Source organism: Rattus norvegicus, chromosome 17 (genome assembly GCF_021556685.1).
Source record: "Rattus norvegicus strain SHRSP/BbbUtx chromosome 17, alternate assembly SHRSP_T2T, whole genome shotgun sequence".
Taxonomy (NCBI): Eukaryota; Metazoa; Chordata; class Mammalia; order Rodentia; family Muridae; genus Rattus; species Rattus norvegicus.
The window spans coordinates 59,620,560-59,626,559 of record NC_141550.1 but is presented as its reverse complement, the minus strand read 5'-3'; positions in this window follow the sequence as shown (position 1 = coordinate 59,626,559).

The window sequence follows — 6,000 nt, the reverse complement described above, 5'->3', positions numbered from 1 at the left end:
CAATTTGGTTGGAATTCTCAATTCAAGTACCTGGTCTTCTCTTCCTGTATACAACAGCTTGAGGCCTGAACGTCGAGCCTTAGTGACCCATTCCTCCATGGCTCTTCTTGTTTTAGAGGTACTGATTCCTGCCTAGCAGAAACCAGTGGTACTCAAGTTCATTTGTGTGGTACCACGGCCTGTGAGAGGGGATGATGTGCTTTCGAGCAGAAGACTTCCTTTTGTGTCTAGGTGGTGGGCAGGGATACTTATTACCTTGGCTCCTCTTGTTACAGAAAGGGTATGAGAGTTTGAGGACAGATTCAGTACAGTTTAGTTTGTGTTTACCCAGAATTGTAGCACTGGCAAGAAAGATCTCATCCCAGGCAGGCATGTTCAGCATGTGTCCACATTGCTTTCTAGTTGTAAGCTACTGCTTCAAGACGGGTTTCCCAGACTTGTCTCACAGCAAAGATTGGGCTCTCCTGCAGTTTACTTCTGTCAGACCTGTAGTGTTTTACCCCTTGAGCACTCTGATGTATTCAAGCTGCTGGCTTTTTTCCTCTACTTTTTTCTGCTCTGCTTTTACTAGAAACCCCTGACGTCTGTTGACCCCAGCCCCTGGCCCTGTACAGGAGTAGGTATTGCTCAGGGGCTTCTACTCCTTGTAAGGGGTTCCAGTGCTCTCACTACCAGCTTGTTCGAATGGAGTTCTGTGCACACACCCGACTGGAGCCACACTTACTCCATTACCACGAAAGCAGAGACCATGCCCTCCTTTAGAAATCAGCATCACCAAACTTTGACTTCCAGCCTGTGATTTTTCTCAGATTCTGCCCATGCGAATTCAAGGCTGAATGTATGCCATGTATGAATGTGTACAAATGCCACGTATGTGTGCCATGTGTGTATGCCATATATGATGTGTACGGATAAATGTGTACATTCAGAAACTTCAAACGACCAAGAAGTAGACATTTCTTCTAGTTTTTCAAAACACTTGTCTTGGCAAAGATAAAGAATGAAACATTTTAGGCCAAAATTCTTCTTTTAAAAATGATCTGATTTATAAGAAAGAAATTAGTGACTAGAAAGATGGCCATTAAGAGCACTTTCTGCTCTGTGGGTTTGATTCCCAGCACCCACATGGCCAGTCACAATCATCTGTACTCCAGTCCTAGAGATCCAATGGCCTCTTCTGGCTTCTGTGTGCACTGGACATGCATGTGGTACACTTACATACATGCAAGCAAACACACATAAAATTTAAAAAGATGTTAGAAAGTGTCTTTTCAATTTTTAGCACAAGTTATTGGGATCAGTTTTTCTTATTTGTTTTACTGGGGAAGGAGCTGTGCTATATGTGGTATATGGAGGACAGAGGAGGGTGTGAGTGTCTCCCACTATCTTCTACCTTACTTTTTGAAACAGGCTTGCTCACTGAATATAAAGCTTGCAGCTTTGACTTCTGGCGTCCTTCTGTCTGTCCCTCACAGTGGGGTTGCAAGGTACACCGCTCGCTATGCAGCTTTGGGTGCTGGGGATGCACACGGCAAGCTTTCTTGCCCATTGAACCATCTCCATCTTGTTACAGCATCCCACAATGAAGACTCAAATGCCTTTGTACACAGGGGAAATACTTAAGATGTCTGTATGTTTTATGAGTCAGTCCTATAATATATGTTTCCTCTTTTCAGTTAAATAAGTAGCCTGTATTTGCTGTGACAACAGAATAAAAATGGTGTCTTTGTTTTAGTTTTCCATACATAACTATAATGTGCTACATAAATTTTTAGCACTGTTGGGTTGCCAGAGACCAAAGAAGCCTACATATTTAATAAAACCATGTGAAAGCTGATGGCAGTGCTTCAAAGGCCTTGTGGCTGCAGGATGGAAGTTATGTTAGGTGATATTGAGTGTAAAGGTCGCGCTGTTTTAAAGCCTTTTGTAGTTCCCATTTCTAAGACATATTAGCTATATTGATCTTCTAGATGAAGAAAGATGTGACTATGATTAAGAATGTGTAGCATCATCCTGGAATAAATTGTATTCATAAATTAATAAAATATGTGTCATGTGATTCAAGAGGAAATACTTTAGGCCTTAAATGTAGTTATATATCTATAGTCTGTTTAAACCCTGTGTGGCTGAAATCTGTTTTGCTTTAAAAATTAAAAGGTCAGATAGCAGCAGGAGATACAGAGATCATATTTTCTAAGGCCACATGGAATACCATTCTAGAACCGATAGCTCCGGCCATTCAATGTCAAATGCTCCGATCAGCAAGTGTACCCAGCTTTGGTTCCATGCTCCTCACAGCACCTCCTTGCTTCAAATAAGGCAGTGGAGACTTAGACAGAGGCCACGAGTGGTAACCAATCAAACATGATGTCTTTTCCTCACCCTTTTGCATTCACAGCCTGTGATTTTTGCTGAGGTTTGGTCTTTTGCTATGTACTGCAATGCTAAATACTGGCCTCCAGGAATGAGAGGATCTGCCGGCACACAGAGTACTGCTCTGCCACCTTGCTCCTTGATTTAAAACTATTGGTTGAATAAAGATGCCAACAGCTTATAGCTGGACAGAAGAGGGGTAGGCAGGGTTTGGGTCCCCAAGCTGGGGTTTGGAGAATGACCGCAAGAAAGAGAATGAGGAAGGTGGAGAGAGGACAAGATACCTTGGTGAGTTAAAATGTGGCCATGAGGGCTGGTCAATTGGAGTTGAGAGTGGCCCAGATGGGACACGGCAACTTAGAACGAGGAGTTATTGAGAGTGAAGTAGACGTAATAGCAAGGGAAGTAGATTCTATAGCTTAGAGGGTAGGAATCTGCCCAGCTCTAGTGCATTGAAGGCTTATTACAAATATAAAAGTTGTTTGTCTTTTATCTGGGAACAGAATGATCAAAGGTGGGGTAGAAACCCCAATATAAGAATAGATATCAACTTCAACAAATTTCAATGTTACTGAGGAAGTGGTGGCAAGGAAAGTTTTCAAAACTCAGAGGTTCAGTCTCTGAGCCCTTATGGGTTCAGGTTAGCTAATTCTGTAGATTTTCCTGTGGTTTCTTTGACCTCTCTGACTCCTCAGGCCTCCTCCTCCTCTTCCACAGGATTCTATGAATGCTGCCTAATGTTTTACTGTGGGTCTCTGCTTCTGTTGCTTCTGGGTGAGCCTCTCTGATGACAGTTATGCTAGGCTCTTATCTGCAAGTATAGCAGAATATCATTAAAAGTGTCTGGGGTGGGTTCCTCTCATGGTATGGGTCTCAAGATGGATCAGCCATTGATTGGCCATTCCCTCAGTTTCTACTCCTGTTTATCCCACACATCTCATCGGCAGGACAAGAGTAGGCAGGTTTTGTGCCGGTTGGAGTCCCAGTCCTTCCACTGGAAGTCTTGCCTGATCACAGGAGATGGTCAGTTCAGGCCCTATTTCCCCACTGCTAGGAGTCTTAGCTAGGGTCACTTTCATAGGTTCCAGGGAGTTCCCATTGCCCTAGGTTTCTAGTTCATCCCAGAGTTGCTTCCCCACCACTCATTCCAGTTGTCTTTCCCAGTACTCTCTCCCTCCCTCCTTACCCCACCTGATCCCTCCTGTTTCCATTTGAACCCTACCTCCCATTCACCACAGGACAACTCTAACAAAGTAAGCGAAAGACCTGTATGACAAGAACTTTTTCCGTATGAAGTTGAGTATTGTTCTTTTATGGTCTGTAAAGAATTGTGTTGGAATTTTCATAATTCCATTGAATCTGTGGATTGCTTTTGGTAAGATGGCCATTTTTATTGTATATCCTACTGATCCATGAGCATGGGAACTCTTTCCATCTTCTGACATCTTCAATTTATGTTTTCAGAAACTTGAAATTCTTGTCATGCAGGTCTTTTACTTGCTTGGATAGAATTACACCAAGACATTTTGTTATTTGTGGCTATTGTGAAAGATGCTGTTTCCCTGATTTCTTTCCCAGCCTGTTTATCATTTGTATCTAGAACAGCTACTGTTTTTTGTTTGTTTGTTTGTTTGTTTACTTGCTTGCTTGCTTTAGCTAATTTTGTATCCAGATACTTAACTGAAGATGTTTTTCAGCTGTAGGAGTTCTTTGGTTAAGTTTTGGAGTCAATTAAGTTATCATATCATCTGCAAATAGTAATACTTTGACTTCTTTTTTAATTTGTATCTCCTTGATCTTGGTTATCTTATTGCTTTAGCTAAAACTTTAAGTACTGTACTGAACAGTTAGAGTGGACAGTCTTGTCTTGTTCTTGATTTTAGTAGAACTGCTTTAAGTTTCTCTCCATTTAATTTGATGTTGGGTTTTGGCTTACTCCCTTTATATTAATTTTAGGTATATACCTTGTATCCCTGATTTCTCCCAGACTTTTATCATGAAGGGGTGTTGGATTTGGCTAAAGGTTTTTTCAGTATCTAATGAAATGATCATGAATTTTTTCAGTTTGTTTATATGGTAATTACATTGATAGATTTTTGTAATGTTGAACCATCCCTACCTCTCTGGGATGAAGCCTACTTGACCATGGTGGATGATCTTTTTGATGTGTTCTTGGTGTCAGTGTATGAATATTTTATTGGGTGCCCAAAACTGAACTGAACTGATCCCAAAGCTCCCTGTACCCAAATCCTGTGGGAGAGAGAGCTAAACTCTCAGAAGTGCGGACAACCCCAAGACCTCAGGACAGAATGCCACTTCTGCCCACTGCTGCCCACATATCCAGCCCAAGAGGAAGCTGCATAGTGCCTCTGGATACAGGAATATAGGAGCAGTCAGCAACAAGAACTGGTTTCTGGTTTCATCTGGTTTCTGTACCCAGAACTGAACTGAACCAGCCTCACAGCTCCCTGCACCCAAATCCCCTGGGGGAGAGAGCTGGACCCTCAGAAGTGCGGACACTTCTGAGAACCTAGAGAAGATGAGTACTTTCTGCTCACATTCCTGTGAATATTTTATTGACTGTTTTTGCATCAGTGTTCATAAGGAAAATTGGTCTGAATTTCTTTGTTGATTCTTGGTGTGATTAGTAAATCATGGTGACTATGGCAATGTTCCTTCTGTCTCTATTTTGTGGAATAATTTGAGAAGTATTGGTATTAGCTTTTCTTTGAAACTCTGGTAAAATTCTGTGCTAAAACCTCCTAAGCTTTTTTTCTTTTTTTTGGTTGGGAGACTTTTAATGACTGCTTCTATTTCCTTAAGTCTGTTTAAATTGTTTACTGGATCATGATTTAACTATTAAGAAAATTGTCTATTTCTATTAGATTTTTCAATATTGTGCAGTATGGGCTTTTGAAGTAAGACCTAATTCCTTGGCTTTCCTCAGGGTCTGTTGTTATGTCTCCCTTTTCATTTTTGATTTTGTTAATTTGGATAATCTCTCTCAGCATTTTAGTTAGTTTGGCTAAGGGTCTGTCTGTTTTGTTAGTTTTCACAAAGAACCAACTCTTTGTTTCTTTGATTCTTTCTTTTTTCCTTTCTTTTTTGGAGCTGGGAACTGAACCCAGGGCCTTGCGCTCGCTAGGCAAGCGCTCTACCGCTGAGCTAAATCCCCAACCCTGTTTCTTTGATTCTTGATATTGTTCTCTCTTTGTTTCTATTTTATTCATTTCTGCTCTCAGTTTGATTATTCCCTGCATCCTTCACCCTTTGGGCGTGTTTGTTTCTATTTCTTCTAGAGCTTGCTGTTAAATCACTCGTATGAGATTGCTTTAATTTCTTTATGAAGGCATGTAGTGCTATGAACTTCCTCTTAACACTGCTTTCCTTGTGTAGCATAAGGTTGGGTATGTTGTACATTCATTTTCATTGAATTCTAGAAAGTCTTTCATTTCTTTCTTGACCCAGTGGTCATTGAGTTAATAGTTGTACAGTTTATATGAATTTGTAGTCTTTCTATTGTTTCTATTATTGTTGAAGTCCAGATTTAATCCATGATGATCTGATAAGATACAAGGGGTTATTTCAGTTTTCTTGTATCTGTTCAGACTTGTTTTGTGATTGAGT